This window comes from Thermobia domestica, chromosome 11 (genome assembly GCF_964235325.1).
Source record: "Thermobia domestica chromosome 11, izTheDome1.hap1.1, whole genome shotgun sequence".
Classification (NCBI taxonomy): Eukaryota; Metazoa; Arthropoda; class Insecta; order Zygentoma; family Lepismatidae; genus Thermobia; species Thermobia domestica.
Genome location: NC_137464.1, coordinates 233,025,670 through 233,052,560, shown reverse-complemented (window position 1 = coordinate 233,052,560; position 26,891 = coordinate 233,025,670).

The window sequence follows — 26,891 nt, the reverse complement described above, 5'->3', positions numbered from 1 at the left end:
TGGGATCATTCGTCCGTCTGTACTTTCTGAGGTAGGTGTTGACACTGTGTCTTGTAAAAGCAAGAAGATAGAGTTTGTGTTCTTTACCTTCCGGTATCAAACGATGTAACTGCCACGCATTATTTACTTAAACATTTATTAAAAACGCAATAAGCTAGTAGTGCTATTTTTCATCCATATATTGATTCTATAGTTGGCAATGTTGTTATCTAACCTATCCACGCCTCCCCTAAAACAGTTGAAGTTCGTAATACATGCCGACTGCTAAATATCTATTTTCTTCCTATTCTTAGCGATGTACCGTTTAGCCTTACCTAATGGAGCAACACTTCTGAGCGTGGACGCAACTGTGACAATGTTGCTGCTATTATAACGCACCAAAGTGATATTGATACTTGTAGGGGTCACTTAACACTAAGCACCTCTGCCCTTCTTCATCATAGTGCCTATTGTAGCCAATGGAGCTTATTCTACTTTGTTAGTTCATATTGTGTCGGTACCGTAATGCCCCAATTCTTTTAACTCCTCCAATAATTTCATCGAGGTGAAAAATTATCTATGTAAATACCAAGTCTAGTTTCAGAATGAAGGTTTCTGGTACGATCCATGATGAGAGAACCACCTACATCGAAGCTGGATCAGTATTTCATGTCTTTGCACCTTGATATGGTTCATCTTCAATAAGGTTTTTAAAAAGTCTGCTGGCAAGACACCGCATTTTATACAAAAAATATAAAGGGTTTCCTTGCATGTGTTGCTTCGTGCTACAATGTCCATAATGAGGCACCATAGCCTCATCTACGCGCAGAGTGGCATTTTGAGGGGAAAATTCTAGCCATTTCTTATTTACTATTAATCACAGAGGGCGTACTTTTGCAAATTTATCAGACACTTTGTATTGTCACATACGTGGTAATAGCGTAATACATCTTCTATGGGCCGATTTAAACTCGTATGCGTGAAGATATTTACTACATTTAAGTTCTACTACTATTTCTGATATTAGATTACTTACTTTGCTTCAGTATAAATAACCAGTCCAATTTTCCTGCACCTGAAGTAGCTGTTCTAAATTGTTATACTACAACGGTATATATTATCATCGGTACAAACATCCCCGATAATGAAATCATACTGAAAATAAACTCCCTACCCATTCGTTCCGACTGCCCCATTTTTGGGACACTTACTTTTAAGTAACAAATTTGTGAACACAAAGAAATTAATTAGCATCAAAAATATTCTAATAAAACAAAGACTTCTAAAAAATTAAAATATACCACAAATAAATGTCAACATATTTTAAATAATTTAAAACTATACTTATCGTTCCTTCCCAGACGTTGTCAAAAAAAAACGCAAAATTTACACACACATCATATATATATATATATATATATATATATATATATATATAATGTTTCTCGCAAAGAAACGAATTTAAATAAAGTAATTTCGTGAAAAATAATATATGCACCATCCCAATTTTGGGGCGGTGAGAATAAATGGGTTAAAACACTGCGTTCCAGAAGTGTTTTCAACAATGGCTGGGGCGCTGGGAGAGGTGTGTGTGTTACTAGGGAGACTACTTGAAGGGGATTGGTGTATCTGATTGCCAAATCAATAAATGTAATTTTGCCAACCAAAGATTTTATAGTTCTTGAACACACCTCGTATGTTTCTAAGAGCACTTCTGTCTTCTTCTTTTACTATTATTATTTGTTTATAACAGTGGAGTACTTAAACTTCTGTTATAAGAATAGAAACGAGATGTATAAAACTAGAGACTAATCACCTTTATGATATTTGATTTTACTTTTGAAATACGGTACCTGTGTTCTCTATATAGTATTATTTGTGGTATGAATAATTTTCATAAACATCTTATAACCGTCACCAGGTTATATAAGCAATTTTTGTGGACGCTCTGTATATTTTGGAAAGACAGAAATCATTCTTCAATGTATATGTTATTTCTGCGACACAAATAATTTCTTTCTTCGATGGGAGCTGCTAGTAACTGATTTCTTTCCTATCAATTAGAACAAAAGAGTCTTTCATTGTTCACACATACATATAGTAAAACGTTTTCTTTTTACTGTGAAAAGATTTTAGTGAGTAACAAAGGCCATATTGATAATCCGAACTACATGTATGAAAATCGTATTTCTATTACCTGGACAATCAGTGTTTCTTCCTTACTTATTAATATGCAAAGGCTAGATATATAGTTATGTGTATAGTAAATAAGTGCATTCTTCAGTTATTTATGGAAATACTGGCAGGCCAGAGCAGACCAGATGTTCGAACGACTGACCAGCGTCAACCATATCGCTTAGTCTGTTTTCTCTCCACGTTCTCACGACCAAGTTATCGTGTTTTTCTGCATTGTGACCACTGAACTGTGAATTAACGTAACTTCTTGTAACATTTAATTTGAAAATCCACATAGATGGCTTAACCTGTTACATTTTAAATTGAATTGTGAACATTGACCAGTCAGTCAACCCAGCTCACACCTGGGACACCTCAACTCTAGGAGTTTTATGCATGTGTCAATGTAGTAAACACATTCGTTTAATTCGCTATAGAATTAAATAAACGAGCATACATTTAGAAGCCACCCAATGATTTGTACAGTGCCTAACCCCCTTTAGTGAAATCCTGGGTCCGCAGACTCAGTGCCTGTAAGTAGTAAACAGTTGCTACCAATACCATTATGCAGTGCAACTGCCTGAGTTCATTCTGTTGGATACTATCATCTACTTCTTACGGATCCTTCTCGCAGCAGCTAGGAGCTTACGTCGTGGAATTACTTTAGTGTTACCCAACAGTGCTAATCCCCCATGTGCACTAGTTAGTGAGGTGAGAAAAGTATTTGTGATGAAGCCCCAAATATAACATTTCATCCACGTACATATGTGATAGAAAAGTAAAGGGCTATAACGTCGTGAAATGTGAAGTGTAATTTTATATTAGTGGAAATAGTTAAGTGCTTACGTCTATCAGTGTTTAAGTGTTGTGATTATTTTACTTCTACATATTTTTTTACACATAGTGCATTTAAAAATAGCATAGTAGTTTCTTTAATGTGTTTTTGTGGCATTTTGTGTGTCGTGGTCTGAGCGATCATCTGAATGTTCGTGAGAATTTCGAGACGAGATATCGAAACTTCTCGGTGCTTGATGCTCATCTCATTGTTGAGATCGAAGGGTGATCCGGGAAAAGTTCTATAATCCCTTTTTTGGAAATGTTCTTGTGTGTCTTAACCAGTTAAGTTCAGATCTCCTGAAAATACTCATTAGTGAGACAGCAGGAGGCTGATCTGCAAAGCGGGTAAAATATCAATTTCTTTTTCAAAACAATAGTTTTCAAAACAGAACAATAGAGTGAAAAACCGATATATCATGTTAACTATTCGAATTTTCCAGAAAAAATAATATGGCAGGGGTCCGAGACTATTCAACACTTAGACATTTCTAAAACTGAATCACACGAAGTACGTCAAAGCAGAACCATTTTTAATATTATGGTAAACGTACCCAAATTGACTGTTGGAGTCAGAGAACACAATCACACCATTCACTTGCACTTCATATTGTATATATTATAGCGAAGCTTCCATATCTTGATTACGAGGCTAGTAAAAATTTCGATTTAGAAGACGCCCTAAGTATACATTCCACACATATTTCCTTGCCAAAGAATCAAAATTAGCAAAAGCACTAAAAACTTCAAACTATGGATAATATTATGCTATTAATAACATATATCTTACTAGTTATATATCTGTTCTTGTGAAGTTTGCAATTATAGCCAGATTTATAACCAAAAACAACTAATTTCAACCACTTCCATTCCACCTGCTGTTCACAGCAGGAGACGTTTATAATATATCCGACATCGCGTAGCATTTAATAGTCTATCACCGTGTTTTCAAACTTATTCCTTGCCGATACCCTATTAGTATATCCAATTTTACACGACACCTATTCACTTTTCTTATCTTTACATATCAAACACTCCAATGTAGGACAACCTTCATCCATATACCACAAGAAATCATATTTAGGTATTGCTCTTCATACAATATTAATTTTTCGTTCGTACACCATCACGAACTGAGAAATTTACTGTTATCATTAAATTAGATTCGCACAAATTTATAGAAAATGTCGTCTGGATCACGTAGTTAATGAATTGAATAAAAATAAGGAAATTTGATATTACTTTACACAAGAAAAATCATTCGCTTAAAATTCTTAATATATATATATATATATATATATATATATATATATATATATATATATATATATATATATATATATATATATATATATATATATTATTTATTTATTTATTTAAAAAATCATGCGACAAGCTTGATGCTACTACGCTATATTCTAGTGTAATACGACATTGAAGTTGGAAGGTTGTAGTCTACAAAGCAGAGTATGTTGGTTAACTCCAATGACGCTAAATTTCTCATTACTTCACCAAAAACAGAAACAGTTTTTCCTTGCTAAGGGTATTTGTGGATAATTTTTATCTGAATTTGAAGGTGGCTACAAACCTTATCAACCAGGCACTTCCAGAATTAAAATTGGATTTTTTAAAATCAAGTTCCAGCATTTATTGCTTCGCCACCTCGTGCCCCTAAGGTCGTGCGTTACTAAAATAACATCCTATATTTTTTTTTTTAAAAAAAAAAGCACTTTCACTTTTTACATTTTTACTTCAATAACACCGAATTTCACATTAATTGATCCCAAAAAATAGCTTCTTCTGGTAGTCTCTCGTAAGGATAATTTTAGTGATTTTTAACGTGATTTTTAGAAGGGGTCTGTAGCCCATATCAGCCACTGGCACTTACAACGATCATCGGAGCATCAATTCTGTGACATTTGTGATTAATCTGAAGCTTACTGGTGCTCCCCCAAAAATTGGGATTTTGGTAACGCTCCACTTTCCAAATCTTTAAGCTCCTTGCCTCCAAAAGGGGGCATTTACACAAAATAATGTGTGAAACAACTATAAGAGCATTACAGATGAGTGTTATTGCACTTTCTAACAAGTAATACTCATTTGCAACAAACTCTTTACCAGGCTGCAAATGAAAACCATCTGAAAGTTGTTTTCGTTTTGATAGGTGAATTTAATAGTTCCGAAAACTAAGTTCCTTTTTTCTCATCACCCTAGGTTTTGCCGCAAATTAACTTTGAAAATCCAACCCAATACCAGAAAATTTGTACATAACTGTATTATATATGAGAACAGAAAACGAAGGAACTATATAGATGTCTGTACTGAAATGTAAATCTGAATGAATATAAATACATTCACCTACACAAATATTTTCGTTCTTAGATAGATATCTGCCTATCTATCTATTTATCTATCTATCTATACAGTTTTAAAACACTTTTTTCTGTAAGCATTTTCTGCAAGCTTTGGTGAGTTTCTTATGCTTATCTTACGCAGTTTGTCTGTTTATGCTCCAGCAATAGTCCTCCATCATGCTAACACTCCACCTACCCTGGTATCTATGATCCATATCTCTCATGTTCTAGTAAAACCTCTCATCTTGCTTTTCACTTATTTGATCAAGATTTTCTGTAATCTAATCCGGATGCCAATGCAAGACATGTGTCTTGATACTTATGTCACACCCAAGTTCTTGAAATTTCAACAACCACCATGTTCCAACAACCATAGTTTCCACAATGTTCTTATAATCTGGAAACTTCACTTACACTTTTGAATGTCACCCAGGCATCTCCGTCAGCTGGATTCATTGTTGCTTTAAAATCTCCGTTTTCCGTAAGTTTTCGTATATCGGAGCCAATAAATATGTCTTCTTTCACTTTTCCATATTACATGGATGGAAATATATTATATAAACTTGAAACATTGTCCCTGTCCCAAGTGCTTTCACAAATTGTTTAATGAGTTCCAACTTAATGTCAAGATGTGGAAATAATATTTTGTCCCAACTAACTAAAGTTCATATCCAATACTTTTAGATCCTGGATTCCAAAGTACCCATAATGACCATTCCCTTCTTGCCCTACTATCCCACTCGCAAATGAAACATGGCATCTTCGTATATCCACATTCCTGTCCTAGTAAAATACTCAAAATCTTAATATCACCACACATTTCTCATCCATGTTCTATATATTTAATTTTCTTTAGACTTAATTTCGTAGTATCTTTCATCGAAATCTAAAGGGCAATAGATACAAATGGGTAGTTATTTTCATTGTGAAAAAGGAAGACATTTTAAACTTGTTTTGTTAGAATCTCCAAACAGTCTCCAGCTAGTGAAAAGTAAAGGAAAACTTAACTTATTAAGCATATCTAACACATCACAACAGTACAAAAGAGATTCTTGTACAAAGTAGGGTCAAAATTGTCTTTCTCTGTCTGCATCGGGCAAATGTTCCAGATGCAAGAAGGGTCCATTTGTGAAGCCTAGAACTAAGAACTTCTGCTGACTCCTTCAACAGAGTTAATTCCGGAACCAAATCATTAAGATCATTTTGTAAAAAAGTATAGGCTGAGATTAACCACTAGGCGGTTGAAAGTTGTCATCTTCTATGTCACTTTTCTGGCTTGGGGAACTAGAATCACTAACACACTGTAGCCGTGATGAAGGTTTTGGGATAGGAATGTCTGAACCATGACGTACAGGCCCTATAGCTGATTAAATATTTGGTTAACTGCCTTATTTCTAGCATTAAGGCCAACAGTTTCACAATAGCAGAACTAACAATCGTCAGTATGATTCTTTGCTCCCTACAAACCATAGGAATTCCAAACGGCATAGACACCTGTTTTTCCTTATTCCAGTTTCTCAAAGATTCAACAAAAGAACAGCGCACTTTATGTGAAGCCTATGGTTTAGATTGATCACCAAGTTTTATATGAGAATAAACTTAATATGCTTTTAAACAAATTTCGAAGAGCATTGCTGTTGTCTCTTAGGAACAAATTTACCGCAAATATAACAAAACACATGCAGATTATATTTACAACCACGACGTGCCATTTCTTCTTTGTTTACAGCACAGGAGCACAGGGCCACAGAAGAAGCAAATCCAACTAAAATCCTGTTGTTTCTCTTTTTTAAGGCTAGCTAACAGCTAGCCACCTCTTAAAGGAGTACACCCTCTTCTAGGAAAGGAAGTGAAGGAGTGAGGGGAGTCAGAAAAGGTGGATGGTCTAAGTGGGGTTAAGTTATTAATTATTTATTTATTCTTTATTATTCATTATGCCATAGGGACATTATGATCTTTGCGATCATAATCATTGTGTAAGGTGGGATGAAAGTGCAACATATAACATATTAATCAGACATTAAATAATAATATGAATATAACAAACCATCAGTAATACCAGAAAGAGAAATTTTTATTATATTATTTTTTAATGTCTACTACCATATTTATATATTTATTTATTTATTTATGACTTCTTTTACGTGGCGAAGTTAAGGCTCTGCAACCTTCTCCGAGCAGTTAACCACGTGCACCAATAGATAGAAAATATTAAGAATTACAAAAGAAAAGTATTGAACCACATAAAAAAGAATATACTACTTAAGTAAAAAAATAGTTAAACACTTCAAAAACAAAAAATTGCAAATAATATACAATAGAGGAAACAAAATAATATTGAGAAACCTAAATTGCATATTGCATATAGCGGTACTAGAAGTATGAATATATAAGCTGTACAAATTAACTTAGGTTACCTATTGGTTGTGTGTTAATATATGGGTAATTAGTAATCTGGTAAAACGAAGATGTATCATGTCCTACCAGTATCCTTATCTTTACTTAAGAGAAGGGAATTTACAGATTTTTTTTAAAATTTGGCAACTGTGGAAACGTTGTGTATTAAGTGAGGTAAACTGTTCCAGAGGCGTGTAGTACTTACTGTGAAGGATTTTGAGTATGAATCAGAATTGTGACTGGGTATGGAGAGCAAGAAATTATCTTGTGATCTTGTGCTTCTAGTATGAAAGTCTGATAAATATAAAAAAATCTACTGGCTAGGTACGATGGTTCTGACGTAGTAAGTATTTTGTACAATAGGGTAAGATTATGTAAATTTCTTCTTCCAACTAACGTCAGCCATGACAGTTTTTTATGAAAGGATGTGAGATGTTCCCTGTAAGTTATATTGAAAATAAATCTAATGCAGGCATTTTGCACTCTTTGCAAGCACTTTGATTGATTTTCTGTTAGATCAGAATAGACTGAGTCGCAATAGTCAAGATGTGGGAACACCAGTACCTTGACAAGTTTGATCTTCAGAGATATTGGTAAGAAATTTCTTAGTCCATTTAACGTATGCAGGGCACCAAATGCTCTCTTACAAACTCCATTTATTTGATCTGACCAGGAGAGATTTTCATTTAGTATGACTCCCAAATTTTTGACAGTTGTAGAGAATGGAATAACAGTATTGGAAAATTTTATATTTGGGAGCTGATAGATATTAATAGAAGAGAGAATTCTTGGGGAGCCAATTGAGGTGCACTGCGATTTTGTTGCATTTAATTTTAACCCATGAGCCATAGAACAGTCGCTGATTTTGTTTAACTCGGTATTCATTTTCTCAATCGCATTCTTAACATCTTGTTGGGGAAAAGAAGCATATAACTGAAAATCATCAACGTAAATATGGTATTTACAATATGTGAGAATTTTAGGGTGGTCATTAATGTAAAGGGCAAAGAGAAGGGGACCTAGTACGCTATCCTGCGGCACTCCACTGTTGATACAATGCCATGTCGATATGTGATCCTGATTGATCACTACTCTTTGTTTACGTTCGTGAAGGTAAGAATGAAACCATTTAACCACTGATTCAGAAAAATTAAACAATCATATTTTCTGAAGTAATATGTTAAAATAAATCGTTTGAAATGCTTTACTATAGTCAAGTAGAGTCAGAAGCGTTAGTTTTCTATTATCAATAGCCCATCTTATATCCTCCGTTACGTTTACTAGTGCAGTGCATGTGCTATGATTACTTCGAAAACCAGATTGAAATGTATCCAATAAATTATTTGTTGTTAAGTGTTTCCGAATTTGATCATTTACAATATATTCAAAAACTTTTGAAAGCACGGGAAGGACACTGATAGGACGATAGTCTGCGATATTGTGAGCGTTGTTCTTTTTTGGAAGTGGGTGGACCTTAGCGGGTTTCCTCCTAAGGGAAAAGTACCTGTGGCAAGAGAGTAATTAAAAATGTCAGTGATAGGATTAAGTACATGCGGTAGGATTTTCCTGACCATGGTTATTGAAATATCATCTGTACCAGTGGCTTAAGATTTAATTCTTTGGATCGCTTTTAATGCATGTGCGTGTACTTGAGAAAACGAGAACACAGAGTTAATTTAGGAAGCTACAATATTATTCATTGTTTGAAGTTTCATGGAGGCTGGTATCATGCTTTGACAGAAAAAAGTGTTCAATTCGTCTGGCGTATAGTTAACTGCGTTCTTGGCTATGTCTCCCAACAACCAATACAGGTACTTTTAGCCGTTTCCAAAGAACTGCTGCATTATTTTCGAATTCAAGTGTTTCATAGGCAAAGCACTGTTTTGGCTTCCTAACTTCTTGAGTGTAACGATGTCTTAATATTCTATAGTTTTCGAATTTTGTCTTGGAATTTATTGTGCTATCACTGGAAGGATCACTATTTTTAACATGTCTCCTGTATGCTCTCCTGTATGTCTCCTGTATGCATATAAAAGTATTGTTTGTATCTGGCACTTGACAAATTGAATTAGAATAGAAATATTAATACTACGTGAACAATTTAAGCATATAGCCACTAGGTGTGGCCTATGTTTTGACGTAGTTCTGTAACACTGTTACGAAATGTTTAAGGAATGTTCAAACCGTTTTAACTGGAAATATTTCAATAATTATATCAAATTAAAATAAAATGTTAAAAATGAGAAAATCTGAAACAATCTTTCATTAAATATAGATATTAGTTTGAAACACGCTTTTGAAGATACGTGTTCTAATAGATATAAAAACTGCTTAATTTTTTCTTTGTATAGTAGAATGAAAATAATTAAAGTATATTTTTGGAAGGTACACAGGGTAGTTTAATGTTTTAATACCCTGCCTATCACCACGAACTAAGTAAATGAAATAATACGACTTAGCAAATCTCGTCAGATTATATCTATTAGTTGAAGGTCATTTGAAAAAAATTCTTTCAAAAATTGAATTTGCATAACTTATAGTACAGTAAAATTAGGCAGAAAAACACCTAAACCCGGGCATCCAAAAAAACAAAGGTTTGGCTGTTCCAAATTATTTATTACCCTTTACTCTAAGTGTGGTAAAAAGTCTCCGCAGAAATAGTGTCGGGTTTGGGAGAGGGAAGGGGTAGAAGGAAAGAGATTAGAAAATTATTTTTTCTCTTTGTTAAAGGTACAGTTATATTTTATCTCCGCAGATGTCTCTAAATTACAAAATCTCGACATTTCCTCTGCGTATTGTTATTTTTAAATCAACATGCATAATTATTATTTTAAGATTAATGTTTAAAAAGATGTAAACGACATTCTCTTGTGTACCTACTTTACCTTTTACGTTTAAAACCTATTTCTGATAATTTACTATGTCTTCCAAACAAAGGCACACTGATAAAGTATAACAAGTGGTATTACCGGTAGTTGTTTCATAACAGTTTTGATTTGGTTTGAGGACGTGAAAACGATATTAGTATCATTGTAAGTATGAGTTGTGCCTTGCAACCTTGTGTTGATAAAGGTGGTGAACTTATTCGGTTAACTCAAAAAGGGAGAGATAGAATAATAGAGTGTAGTGAAATTAAGCAAGATGGTGTGAAGGAGAAATTCGAAAAGGAAGTAGTGTTGGAAGTGTATAAGGAGTGTCGTAGGCGCTACACTTTAAAACCCAAGCCACCCCCAACAGTTCCAAATCCTGAGCTTAGACAAACTCCCCGTGCTCCATTTGACTTCAAAACACAGTGTTTCTTGTGTGGTCGCCAATGTGTGGACGTATCGAAATGCAGATATCCATACCAAGAAGAATGGAGTGAGGTACAGACAGTTGAGTTGATAAAAGGTATCCGTGAAGACGCAATAAGAAGAAATTGTGCTTGGGGACGAGAAGTATTTATCAGACTTAGCAATGTCATTGACCTAGTCCAATGTGATGGTAGATACCATAGGTATTGTTTGTCAAGATTCAAGGTGAAAGGCTGACGTGACCTTGAATCTATGTATTGGCTGACTCTACTATACCTTGAAGTAGAGTCTACAGGTGTATTGGCTGACTCTACTACAAATTGTGACGAGACCAGTGATATTGGTCTTTCTGCAATAAAAGAGATCGAAGGGCTGAAATTCAGTGAAATCCATTTAAAAAGAAAGTATACCGTCAAATCGTTAGCAGCCGTGATAAAATCTGTCACCATCCGAAATGACACCACTCACGTCAACCCCAACCAGTTGTTCCATCGCATGGTTTGTAGTGTGAGAACAGAAGAACATTTAAGAGAAATATTTAAATATGAACTATGTACATACCCTCCCTCACTGTTCGATGAATCTGGTTTGATGAGGAACGGAACCAAGTCTTCAATCCTAAAAGTGTTACCAAGTGCAGGAACCAATCCACCTCCTGATGATGAGATGGCACTGAGGGTATTATATGTGGTCGATGGAGGGCATCTTCTACATCGTGTTGTTTGGCAACGCCCTGCAACGTTTCAAGTAATATGCCGACAATATAGTGACTATGTTCTTTCCCATTACGGAAGAGCTACTGTCGTGTTCGATGGTTATAGGGAAGAACTCACCACAAAAGTTGAGGAACATCTGCGAAGGTCTCGCTCAGCTAGCAACATAGATGTGAAAGTAGAAGACCACATTCACGTCACCTTTGGGCAGAGTGATTTCCTTGCCAACCAGAACAACAAGGAACAGTTAATATCCCTTCTGACATTACACTTGAAGGAAAGGGGGTGTCATGTGCTTCAAGCATATGGGGATGCAGACACTTTGATTGTTTCGACAGCAATCGCAGAGGCTCAAAATGGGATCGAGGTGCGAGTAATAGGTGATGATACTAATCTGTTGGTTTTGTTAATTACTCTTGCTCCCCCATATTGCAGCTTACGCTTAAAGATGATTGTGCCTGGTAAAGGAAATCAGTCAAATAAAATTTACAATATTTAAGAAATGCAGCATGAAATAGGGGACATGAAGGAAGTTCTGTTGTGTGTTTATGCCTTTACAGGCTGTGACTCTGTGTTCTCAATATATAGGAAAGGTAAGACAGCCCCATTTAAAAACGTTAAAAGTGATGAGGAACTCAGAAAAAATTGCTTATTTTTAATTATCCTAATGCACAGGCAGACGATATTGCTGAAGCTGGCCATGATTTTTTTCTATCTTTATATGATTCCCACAAGACACGAAATTTGGATGCTTTACGTCACCAGATATATTTAATGACAGTTGCAAGCAGTGATGAAAATTTTCCGGAAAATTTTGAAACGGAAAATTTTCCCGGAAAATTTTCCGATTCATAAAAACATACTCCACTTATTCCTACATCGTTGTTTAGTCGAGATCTGAGGTGGAAAATTTTCTTCTATATTTTTCCGGAAAATTTTCCGTTCTTAACAAATATCAGTGATCAAGTAACAATTCGTCAGTATTCATAAAATTGATTGAATTCATATATAGAAATGTTAGAAAGTGAAAGATCGTTTAAAGAATCTGAAAATTTTCATGGTTTAGATAATTTTCAGTACTATGTAGGAACAAGTGGAACAATTTTCCATGAATGGAAAAATTGTCTGTCCTGTACAGTGATTAAAATTTTCCGGAAAATTTTGAAATGGAAAATTTTCCGATTCGTAAAAGAATAGTCCACTTATTCCTACATCGTTGATGTGAGGTGAAAAATTTCTTCTATAGAGAGAGAGAGAAAAACTGTGGTAAAAGTTTATTTCCCAACTTGAAATACAAAATTTTCCGGTTCCCGAAAGCTAACTGGAAAATTATAATTTGTTGCTGACTAACTTTCCTCTACTGAAATTCAATTTTGTAGCTCTATGTGCAGTTAAATATAGTGGAAAATTTTCCACCTAACATCACTATACATAATATCCAAATTTGTCAGGCCTATGAAAAGTGTTTTCCACTTGTTTCTACATCGTGATGAAAATTTTCCGATCTATGAAAATTCCTCTCACTTGTTTCTACAGAGCAATAAAACTTTCCGATTCAGAAAACAGTTGTTATGTGGAGCGACAATGCATACCTCTTCTTAATGTCAAATTGAATTGAAATTTACAGGTGAATCTCTACAAATAACATTATTATTACCTAAACAGACAAGTTTGTTGATTTGCTTTCTCATAAAAAAAAGTCCACTGGCTTTGTTTTTAAGTGTTAAAATACCTTTTCCTTTTTGTGATTTTATTTTCCTACGTAGATTTTCTTCAGTAAAGAAGATCGCGGATAATCGAGAGTTTACTGTATTTGTTTTATAGGTGTCAAGCATATAGATTAGATGTCAAGGATTGTATATTAAAGTATTACTTATATTATGAATATGCTTTTGATCAACAATATTATCATTTTTCTAAACTAATTTCAACAACTCATACCAACCCCCCGCCTCCCTCTCCCCTCCAAAACCCGACAGTCTTTTGGCGGAGACTTTTTACCACATTTAAAGTAAAGTGTAATGAACAATGTGGAACACTCAAACCTTTGTTTTTTTGGATGCCCGGGTTCGGAGCTACTTTTACTGTACTATTAGGCCTCTGTACTATATCTTATTACTAAGCGACAGTGCATAGGGAAAACAGAAGTTCCTTCTACGATTCAATAAACTTTGGAACTAAAATGTTTTGAATTATTATGATATTTCTAGTTTAATGAGCAATAGTTACATGGGTTGGACAAACAAATCTAAAACGTTTGCAAAAGTGTGAAAATCATACCTAATATGATTTTTGGAAACGGTACGGTCTAATAGTGCGCGTCCCTCAGATTCCACACTACAACATCACCTGTGAACTAACCCACCTCTTTGTTGTCTTGACGCCAATCTGGGTTTGTGTGACTCAAGTGATTTTGTTTATTCAACTCTCTGAGGACGAAAAATGATGCCTCATCACTGAAAATAACACGTTGTGGGAACATAGGATCCTCCTCACACCTTTTTGTGGCCCATTCAGAAAACTGTACTCGCCTTTCTGAATCATCCTCTGTTATCCGCTGCTGGAGTTGCTGCTACTAAAGGTGCCACTTGTTCACATGCAGCACCTGTAGCACTGATCGCTGACTGATTCCTGTTATTAATGCCACACCACGATAACTGCGTTTTGGGCTTTTCACAACAGCAGCCAACACTTCTGTCGCCTTATCGTCGGCAGTAGCGGTCCATGGACATCCAGATCAATCCTTGTCGTGCATCGAGCCCGTCTCATTTAACTTCTTCAACAACTTGAACACTGCAACGTATGAGATGTTCTCGCTCCCTGGGTGGGATGCATTAAACTCAGCCGCAATCACTCTGGCAGATCGTCTACGAGTGATTCGTCCTGGTATTATTAGCGACATCTTAGATCACCTGGAATAGAGATATACATGCTGTAATGCCAAATTTTCACCATTTGTGACGAGATAACTTTTTAACCAATAACGGTAGGTAAAAACAGATTGCACCACTGTTTCCCTATGATCGAGCTCGTGTCAAATGATATTCCACATGCCTTCTTCCTGTTTAAAATCCAAAGTTGGATACGAGATGGTGGCTTCCAGGATGGCCGCCAGGGCAAACATGTCGTGGAATTTGATCCGTTACCCACCCAAACAACATGTATCGTGACCCGAATATGAACACCTAGCAGTTCGTGTGCTACAGGGTTGTTAACCAACATATGCCTCGCAATGTAGAATATAATATACGTTTTGTTAGAAATTAGAGATGTACTTCTATATTGAAATTAGTGGAAGTGTGGATCACTCGCTTCAACAATGTTCATAATCACTAGTATAAAGTAAGCTCTCTATACACTATTGTGCACTGAGAAATGGCGGTCCAATAATTGGTAAGTTTATTTATAGTTTAACGGCCCGTTCAGCACCAAGGCAATAGATACGTGAGTGTACGTACAGCAAACGACATGAGCGTTCAGTGGGAATCTAAAAGCAGGTCTGCTAACCGTGTTGGTACGATGAAATTATTTTTTTATTGGCTAACACTACGCATACTTTCAATAAAGTAGCGTACGCAGGAATTTATTTCGCTGGGGGGTCCAAATTAATATGAGGGCACTTTATGTTAAATTCCTAAAATAGCCAATAAAATTAGGCTAAATTTACACAAAAGTCGAAATTTCTGAGGGGGTCCTCATCCCCAGGACCCACTCCTGCGTACGTCCCAGTTTCAATGAATCATTTCTTTAATTACTTCCAATTTTTCTCCTTGATTTACGACATGAACCTAAACTTTAAGACGTGTTTCGAATACGTAACTCCCGACGAGAACTAAATCTCTTTGTCACATAACCACATTTGAAATATTAACGCGATTTATCACATTTGGAGTTCGTATGCAGGTTGTAGGCATTCGGTCGTACCTTCCGGAAATGTGTGATAATAATTTAAAACTTAAAATTAAAATCTAGGCACACAGGGTAATTCTTAAATACGAGGGCCGTCTTAAATCCCGCCCGAAACCGACTTCCCACCATTGTGATCGACTGTGCGGCAGTTAGCTCCTTCCTCCACCTCAGTTTGAGCGGAGTCTGAATGCTGTGCGGTCACGCTACATGTTTTTGCAGCGATTCAAAATGCCAGAGCCAATTGAAAATCCCGCCAAATATTAAGTACGGAGTTCATGGCAAGAGGAGCAACAATAAACTCAGAAGCCTATTATGAAACTCTCCAACGACTTCAACGCGTCATCCAAAACAAGAAACGTGGAATGCTGTCGACAAAAGTTTTGTCGCTCTATGCCAATGCCCAGCTTCATGCATCAGCACGAACACAGCAGGAACTTCGTCTAAAGTGGGACATCTTTGGACATCATGCTTACTGTCCTGACTTGGCACCAAGTGGTTTTCACTTATTCCCAAAACGTAAGGAATTTTTGGAAGAAAAACACTTACCAAGCGATGATAAACTCAAGCAAGTAGTGACAGTCTGGCTCAAATCTTTGGCGGCAGATGAGTATGACATCAGCATTGAAAAACTGGTCCCACGCTATAACAAATGTTTTGACAACTATAGCGATTACGTAGAAAAGTAGAGTAAGGTCATGTTGCTTTGTAAACAAAGTTTTGTGCTGATATCATTTAACCATGCAAAAACGTTCTTTACTTTCTGAATGACCCTCGTACTAACAACCAATTTGAAAGAGTGACAATCAAAGTAGACTGTGTAAAGTGGAAAGCAACAAATTTAACTAATATTGCCCCCTATGCACCGTATGCGTTACACTTTTTGTTTCTCAGTATATCCAAGCAAAATTGTTAAACATTAATGACTTGTGCACAAGATAGAAATGTCAGAGATTGAGAACCTGAATTGGAAAACATCCCAACTCGACTTTTCTTTGTATTTCAGTTTTCTTTACGCGTCAGAATCTGTGTTCCAAGTGTCATTTACATACTAAGCCCAACTCAAAATTTCCTTTTGCGTGCCTTTTGAAGTCAGTGTGGCAACCAGTGATGAAAATTTAGCCTATGTTTGGCTAAATCTAGCCTATGTTTGGCTAAATCTAGCCTATTTGGAGAGACATTTAGCCATACAAATCTATGAAATTCTTGTAGCCTTAAATATAGCTCATTTTATGAAACTCTTTTGTCATTTTTGGCTTTTTATTAGCCGTTAAATTAATTCTAAAAATATTTTTTTTGAAAATAAGATGTACTTCTTTTTCTAAGAAAATAGCATGGTGATTATATATTAACGTATTAATTGATTGCTGTAGACAGAGGGTATTTTATTACACTCGTTTTTCATTCTTCTTCTCTCCCCCCACCCATAGATTTACAACAACTTAACAATACTTCTGGACTCAGGCCCGTATCCAGGGGGTCTAGGGGCCGCCCCCTCCCTAAATTTTTGCTACCCCCTAGAAGTTTCACGGTAGCCTAGGCTTGAAAATGAACTATAACATGGTTGTAAATTATAATATGGTTAGATCGGGTCCCCTCTAACTTAAGCCGGGCGGCCTTTACATTTTTGAGCTGACTACCACTAGAGACCTGCACGTGCCTGGCCTGGCCCGAGGCCCAAAGCCCGGCCCGCGGGCCGGGCTTGGGCGGGTCGACACTGATTTCTTTTCAGGTCGGGCCGGTCTAGGGCCGATTAATTGCAATTCTTTAATAATTATTGACATTCGTTAAACGATAATTAGAATAAAGGCAAACGTTGAAGAAGTGTGCCCGTGAAAAATGTTACAAAATGAAAACTTCGAAAATTTATCGGGCTTGGGCCAAGAATTTAAAAAAACTTATCGGGCCGGGCCGGGCTCGGGCCGAAAATCTGCAAAACGTTTCGGGCCCGGGCTGGGCCGGGCTGACGTACATTCGGGCTGGATTGGGCTCGGGCCGAAAAATTCGGCCCGTGCAGGTCTCTAGCTACCACCCTGTCTGGACTCTGAAAGATTTTTAGTCTTCTCCATAACGGTCCCATAAGCTACTTTTTAATTATCTTAATTTTCGCATTTCATTGCAATATTGAAAGGTTCCTAATACAAATTTAGTAAACTGTTCGGTTCTTCAAGCCACAAAGATTGTTTTTTGTTTATTAAAAGAATCTAATTAACTTGAAAACTCTTAATTCAATCATAATGATTCATGTGAGTGTACGTAAAAGTGAGAAATGTTTGTAAAGGTGTGCGACCTGCCGAAAGAAGTACTTCTGAAAATTGCAACAATGGCAGTCTACAGAAACACAACCAATCCACAATCCAACGATGATGTATCCAGTTCTAGTGCTCCTAGGATAGCTGTGACAACATTGATGAGGACTAATTTAAATTCAAGTGATAATTTGGCTATTAACTTGCATAAACTAGATGAGTTGCTGATGGATTTTAATACAATTTAAAATCCATGCAATGTTGCTTGTTAATCTTCAACAAATAAAATTCAACATTTGAAATTTTAGTATAACTCACTTACAATCCTACAGACAAAAAAATGGGTTTAAAGTCTACAATGTGAGTTATTGGTCGGCAGTTCAAAATGTAGCCATTGTTTACGTAAAGAAAAGCTTATTTTCGAACGCCACCTTATTTTTCTCCATAGCTCGTTGGGAAAACTGGTGGCAACCAGTCATGCCAATTTAGCCCATTTTTGGCTAAATCTAGCATATTTGGATATGCACCTAGCAATTAAAATCTACGAAATGCTTATAGCCTTAAATATAGCTTATCTTTAGAAACTATTTTCCACTTTTAACCTTTTTTTATTAGCGGTTAAATAAATTCTCAAAATACCTTTTTCTTTGAAAATAAAGTGTAAATTTAAAAAAATGAGTCTATCAGTATATACATTCATATTAATTGATTTCTTAAGACAGGAGGATGTTTTTATTGCGGAACAGTCCCATATCCATGCTGGGGTCTAGGTGACTGGGCCCCCCCCTAAATTTTTGCTGACCCAATCTAAAATTTTCACGGTTTCACCAATGAACTATAATATGGTGATGAATTATAATATGGTTGGATCGGGCCCATCTAACTTCACCCGGGCCTCCTACATTTTTTGGCTGGCTACGGACTTGTTGTGGAACCACCGCCTTTTTAAATTCTTGTTTTCTCTCCCCATTAGATACACAGATTTACAGGTACTCAACAATACACGTCAACTTAGAAAGATTTTACGCTCCCGTAGTGGCTCCGTTTGTTACTTTTTGATCGTTTTAATTTTGCATTTTATTGCAAGAATGAGATTTTCTAATACAAATTTAATAACTTAGGTTCTTCAAACCACGCTGGTTGTTTTAGTTTATTAAAGGAGACAAGGGATTTAGGATTTAGATTTCTGGGCTTTTGGCATCTAAGGCCATTTAGCCCGTTAAGTTTGCGGGATGACGTCCCTCGGCGAGCATACTAACCGGGTAACAGTGTTTCTTCCAGGCCTTTTTTTGGGGGGGCACTGTCCGTCCCGGAGCTCTGAGAGTGCCCTCCGTGAGGAGACGAAAATAATTTGTCTATAATATAATAATAAATAGAATAGTATCAGCAGTCCTCCCCTGGAATACTAAGTGTGCCCCCCCCCGGAACATTATTTCTGAAAGAAACACTGCCGTGGAAAGGGAAGGAAGAAAGGATTGGGGAAGGAAGGTAGCGGGCTGGGGCTTATAAGTTAGGTACCAAGGAGATCTAATTATAAATTTTAGTTCATGACTTGAAAGAATTCGCATTATCACACTATGTTGTTTTACCACTTGGAAATGGAAATTAAATGTGAATTTTATTTTCTGTAAATTCTGAACGAATGAACTTACACTCAATGTAATCATGAAGATTCGTGTGGGTTTACGGAGAAAAGTGTTTTAAGGACTTTGACCTGCTGACAGAAGCACTTCTGAAAATTGAGACAATCGCAGCCTACATAACCCAACGATGTTGCATCCAATTATAGCACTTCGGTTAGGTGCAATGACATCGATGATTACTTATTCCAATTCAACTGATAATTATGGCTGTTGACTTTCACAAATTAGGTAAGTTGTTGATGAATTTTATTGTAATTTAAAGCTATATATATATTACTTGTAAATCATCAGTAAATAAAATTCAGGATTTCAAATTTTACTATAACTCAATTATAGTTCCGCACACAATAAAGGGGCGTTTGATATATACAATCTGGGTTATAGGTTAACAGTCCAAAATCTAGCTATTTTTTGCGTAAAAATGCTTATTTCTGAAGACCATCTAGCCTTTTTTTCTTGAGAGGTTGTTGGCGACACTGGTGGCAACAGTTTCTTAGCTAGCTTGTCAGTGGTCACATGGCAATCACAACACCAGATTGTTGTTGTGTTTCTGTTAAGACAAGCTGCTTACTACGCGAGAAGTAACGAAAGGATTTTATTCAGTGAACTGAGCTGGCAGTGAGAATGGAGAACAGCAGATCTCTCTTATTTTCAAAGAGAACAAATTATTGCCACTCGATTATGTGATGGGAGCGTGACAAAAGTTGCAAGTGTGTTTGGTACGTCCTGAGGAACAGTGTTGAAGGCCATAGAGCCATCCGTACAAAACCACGGCAAAACCAAGTAGACCAGCGGTTGAAAGAAATCCCTCACAGCTTGATCCTTGGCGAGCATTAAAGCTGATTATTACCCAGACCTGTCGTGGAACTGTGGTGTACGCGGTGGGAAAGCTCACTGATTACCTACCACAGAATGCGTGGACAGGGATATGGACAAAATCTCGCAGCCGAAACGTCGCCGCTCAAAATTTCGCGTGGACAAAAGGTTTCCGCCCAAAACCTCGTGGGTCAAAATCTTGCTTGTCAAAATCTCGCTTGGCAAAAACCTTGTGGGATGAAACCAATCCTTAAAATTTACCCATGAGTTTCTTAATGTGCAACAATAAGAAGAAGAAGAAGAAGAAGAAACATGTGCATGTGTTCTCTCGGGGATATTCCCATTTCCTCCCACTCTGTTCATTTCACCATTTTCTTCATCCTGATCATCTAAATGAAATTATAAAAAAAAAACACCCCAGGCCAGAACCTCATCTATGTAGAAGATTTGATTGAGATCGGTCAGATGGCTCCAGAGATATCATGTCACAAACATAGTCATTTTCATTTTTATATACTGTATAGAGACTTCCAAACCACGCGTTAGAATTTTTCTTGCCATTATTTTAATGCAATTATGTGTTATTCTAATTTACTAAATATATGTATATGGCAATATATAGAAAATTCTATATCAAAGAAATCGTCATGATAAGGTTTTATACTGACAACATTTCTTCCCAGGCAAGATTGCGTCCCATGTAGTTTAGGCCAGAAGAGATTCTGTGTCGCGAGATGAGGACCGCGAGGTTTTGACCAGTTGACATTTTGTGCATGGCGAGATTTTGGGACGCGAGGATTTGGGGAGGTGAGGTTTTGTTCCGGCGAGATTTTGGCCCGCGAGGTTTCAGACGGTGAATTTTTGGCCAGGCGAGGTTATCGCCGCGAGGTTTTGTATCCAAACAAGAGTTTAGTTAGTTATGTTGATTTCTTTCAATCATCGCAGGACTGAACTTCTAAAGTGCTGTAAGTACTGTATTAAACGTCAGGCAATTCTGTGACTGTAAGTTCATGTTTTCAGACACTTTTTCGTGTTTTGTTGTGAAACATGATTAACAGGTTTGCAATGTGTAAAATTATGATACGTTCACGTTTAATAGGCATTTTCTTAATACTTCCCTATTATTAGATATTCGATAATTTCCTATTATTCGGATAACGGAGCCTTTACTGTACTCTCAGTGATTTAGTTGGACCGGAGCGACGTTCTAGAAAACATTTGCGGCTTTAGATATCTTAGATCAGTAACAAAATAACACGTAAGCTTTGCATAGTATAACCGTTCTAGTAAATATTTTGATTTCAAACTGAACCATTGAGTACTAGGACTGTAACTTGTGAGGCGGGCAAAGAGCAAACTGTCCTCCCATTTAAGCTCCCAACAGTTCTAGGGTGCCCACTCAAAACATCGATATGTGATAGGGTATGAATAGAAATATATAAATTAAGGTTGTATTAGGTTTATTACGTTACAAATTAACACACACACCAAAATCATGTAAATAAAAGAAAAATATTGTCTTGGTCTATTGAAATTTGAAACTAGTTTTGAAACGTCGCTAATACTTGCCCCCCTTTGGAAACCACAATGTGGGCGCCCTGGATTCTAGCATTACGTTTTCACAAATATTGTCTATTGAATTTAGATGTGAAACGTGGAAATACATAATTTCTAAAAGAACTTAAAATAATTTTAAAATCCTGCGGCTACCCTATCACCCGAACAAAATAGATTTCTTTACGATGAAGGATAAATGTAATCTGGACCTTGTTCAGTAAACGCCAACTAGGGTCCCAAGAAGTAATAAAATGTTTATTAAGATTTTAGTTCTAGGAACCCGAATTTCATATGTCACGTAAGTCCAAGTTCACATTTTACGTATGGGGACCATATCTTAATGTTTGCCCATCCCAGAAAAGTTGCAAGTTACGGCGCTAATACCAAACTGCTGACAAGGAAGTGTCACGCAGTGGCTCCGCTGAGATCCGAACAAGACAGTTGTGTTTGCATTTGATATGTTATAACTAGATGAATTCCAAAGTTATACGTGCCACCGAGCGGAATATTGTGAGTTACAACATATTTTGTAATGCAAGAACTACCAAAAAAATACATGGCAGAATAGTTTGAACCGAGTTATTTGTTCGGAAACAGTTGGGTAAGTGGAAAACTCGGACAACACGTATCCCATCATTTTCAACGACAAACATTTTTGGAGTATAAACTTTGTCCCAGGGTCCCACGCAGAGACCCAGACTGGGTCCAACTCAAAATTTTCAAATGGCAAGGGGGGTTAAGTGGCACATCATTTGAAAGCTGTTGTAAAATGAAAGGAAATGCAGCAAGTCTTGACTCTCTACAGCAACCCTGTGCAAAATGGTGACGTGTCAAAATGTAAACAAAACTTAATTGAAAAGTCCATGGTCACCTCTATAAATCGGAAACGGTAAGAAAAATGTGTAAACAAGAATGAATGTGTGGCATTATTTTCAAAGTACAACGATTTAAGTGAAAAAGTCTTGTTCCAGGGTCCCCACATGGTCCCAGGTGACGTCCAACTAAAAGGTTGCAAATGGCAAGAGAGGTAGGACATCGTTTGAAGGCTGTTGTTAAGTGAAAGACAATGGAGCATATTTCGACTTTCTACGACAACCCTGTCCAAAAGTGCGGTAGGTCAAAATGTAAACAAAAGCTTAATTGAAAATCTATGGCCACCTTGAATCCAAGAGGGCCGCTTAAAACCCATATCGAAGGGATAAGCATACCAAACTGCTGAAGGTACGAAAACAAATTTGGCAAAAATGTTGATTAGTAAGTGACTAAAATATCCAAAATGTTCAAATCGCAACATCCTGAGTTCAAAATGCTGCACTATGTGTCGAACTCACATCCAGCTCACACCACTAGTGTTAGAGAAGCGAACGTTTATGGTTAATAGTAGATATCCACAAAATATCAAAGAGTATAATCTGTAATCCAATATAACTCCAGCGTGAAAAATGAATTTGTATATAAATATGTTATTTCTTCGAATACTGTGACCAAACCAACAAAGTCTGAGGCAGCTCGATATATTGAAATGACTTACACATGTTTGGAACTACTCGCCAATCTTGCAATTTATTTATTTATTTATTTATTTATGTGTATATTTGTATTTTTTTGTATATTTGGTATTGCTTGAAGTATTGCAATCAAACCAACGAAGGATATACAAATGTAACCATGACGAATACTACTGGTGCAGCAAGTTCTTTCTGTATAAACTACGTATGACAAAAGTAGAAAAATACCCGAAGGTATTCAAAATTTATTTAGCCGTATGAGTAGGAAGTCAAAGTTGTGTGTTCATCGCATATTCGTTATATTCAAGTACATAATGTCGAGAGAACCGTGACGAACGTTCATTAAGAACAAAGCATATAAGTGTCGTTACCGAATGAATAATAGTCGAAGTGAATCGAAATTCAATTGTTCTTTAGTCTTCCTATTATTTCTAAATACATAATAAAGAAAAATAAAGATTTAGATTTGTACTGTTATGAATGACATAGGTTTTAAGCGGCCATCTTGGATTCAAGGTGGGCATAGTTTTTCAATTAAGCTTTCGTCTCACCGTTTCCGATTTATAGGAATGACCATGGACTTATCAATTAAGTTTTTGTTTACATTTTGACCCTCCGCCATTTTGCACAGGGTTGTCATAGATAGTCAAGACTTGCATTTTCTTTCATTTTACAACAGCTTCCAAACGATGTGCTACTTAACCCCCCTTGCCATTTGACAATTTTGAGTTGGACCCCGTCTGGGACCCTGCGGGGGACCCTGGGGCAAACTTTTTTATTCGAAAAAATGTGTCCTTGAAAATGATGGGATACGTATTGTCCGAGTTTTCCATTTACCCAACCGTTTCCGAACAAATGACTCGGTTCAAACTATTCTGCCAGCTTTGAAGCTTTTATATTACAAAATATGTTGTAACTCACGACATTCCACCCGGTGGCACGTATAACTTTAGGATTCGTCTAGTTATAACATATCAAATGCAAACAAAATTGTATCGTTCGGATCTCAACAGAGCCACTGCGTGACCCTTCCTTGTGAGTACTGTACTATGTGCGTAAGCAAATTAGTATTCTAAACGTGTTATGACTGCACACATTTCGAAACTCCAGACTGCACACATTTCGAAACTAGCCACGACAGAGTCTACCCGATGGCAATAAAGATTGCATCTTCTTCAACCTTCTCTTACGAGAAGATTTAAAAGAATTCATCTGAAGGGAAGATGATGAATCTCCTATAAGATGTAGTTTCATGTCATAAATTGTCAGAGTGCAAGCAAGACGTTTTAGTATGTTCTGCGGAATGTATAAAGGTAACCAAGAAAATACTGACACCTTTCATGGAGGTATGTGTTCAATTAGCACTCACACTGAGTTGAATGTGAATGGAGATAAGACGAAAGTCAGTTGCAGGTGTGGGAATGTCCTATATACTACTTGGTTGTGGCAGTTCACTTACACTGTGAACAGGACAGAGTGAACATGGCATCTTTACAGAACGCCATAAGGGCGTGAATTTTATTCGAGTTCAAATTGCAGTCAAACGCAGCTGCAGCGGGACGGAAGATTTGCTAGGCATTTCGTGAGGTGTTGTGACTATTCCGACTATGCTTTAACAATTTTAAGGACGGTGACGAAACACTTGAAGACGCACCACGTGCCGGAAGACCAATACATGTACAAAATGAAGATCTTTAGGTAGCACTTGAGGGGAACAATGGTCAGTTAAGTGAAGAACTGGGACTACAATTCAGTGTGAGTGGAGAAACCATTCGGCAGCACCTCCACCAATTTGAGAAGAATTACAAGTTGGGTCAATGGGTCCCACATGATTTGACTCCGAGATAGAAGGTAACGCACGTAGACACTTGTGTTTCTTTGGTGCCTCGTCTGAGGAAGGAGACATTTTAGAATAGGATGTTGACATGAGATTAGAAAAGGGTCCTGTACAAAGCTCAACGGCGTCGTCGTCATTGGTTAGCATCCCATAACTGGTTCCAAAACAGCCGAAAGCAACATTGCACCAGAAGAAAGTCCTCCTTTGAGTTTGGTGGACTGCTATCTGCTTCGTGCACCATCTGCAAGTGTTCAAAGCATCAATGTAACTATGTACTGTCAGCAGTTGACCCGTTTTCAAGAAAAACTCAAAACTCTGGAGCCGGCACTTCTGAGTCGCAAAGGGTTCCTCCTGTTATAAGACAACGCTAAGTACCACGTGGCTAGGATGACCCGGGATACTATTCTACGCCTTAGATGAGAAACACTCTTGTATCGCCATACTCCCCAATCAATCTACCTTCCGATTATCATCTGTTCCATTCCTTGGACAATCACCTTAGAGTACGCCAGTTCAAATTCCTAGTAGATGTGCAAAATGCACTTGATAACTTCTTCACTTCACGGTAAAAGAAGTTCTACCGCTATGGAATTTATGAGCTTCCAGGATGTTGACAGAGGTTCGTCGATGCTCATGAGAACTATCTTTGATCTTCCAGGTACATCTTAGGTAATATACCGATTTTCGAAGATGGTGGGTAAAAGGCGACAGCACTTTCCTGGTTACTTTTACAATTTATGGATGGGGAATGTTTAAGTTTTCTTTCAAAATATGCTTTTTTGGTTTTTGTTGAGACACAAAAACCATCACTTGGACTTTTATGATCACTCTAATAGATGGTCAGGAATTGTGGGTGCCTATTGTATGAAGAATTTTTCTCTTCAACTCTAATATTATGTATTCAGCATTTCTCGTGGAAATATTCTTTTTAATTTTAATACTGAACCGATCATATATAATAACTCGCTAAAGCTCCCTGGGGGCTCAACCCCCAGACCCCCGGTCATGGCCTTGCCATAAGGTGTCAAGTTCTAGAAAACTATTCCTTGAGGAATTAACTTCCCTTTACAGCACACACCTGTTACCAACACATACTTCAATTGAACCGGTATTATTTCTTCCATTTAACTTTGGACAGCAAACACACAATTTATAAGAAAGAACTCCATTACTACTTCTATTCTGGCAATCATATACATGGCTAATTATATACACTTTGCGCACATCTATACATGTTAGAGACAATAACAGAATTTATTTTCTGAAACATAAACAGCGGGCACTGTCTTGCAATAGCCTACCAATTAAACCTTGCATTTTCCGAAAACACTCACTGTTTGCAAATGTGAATTTTTCCACCCTATTAAATATTATGTTTTGCAGTGTAATTTAGTACGTACAATGTATTATAATAGTGTCCTTGTTGTTAATTGTACATATTACCTGCAAGAAAAGTAATTCACATCTGTGATAGAGTGCGAAAATATTTCAGGCTTATTGCATATTTATTCTTGTATTTACAATGAAGACTACAATTTACTAGGTAATTTACAAAAATGAATATTGTTGGAAATTGTTTAAATTTTTTTCATAGCATTTGAGTGAACACTACTTTTGTACTGTAATGTAG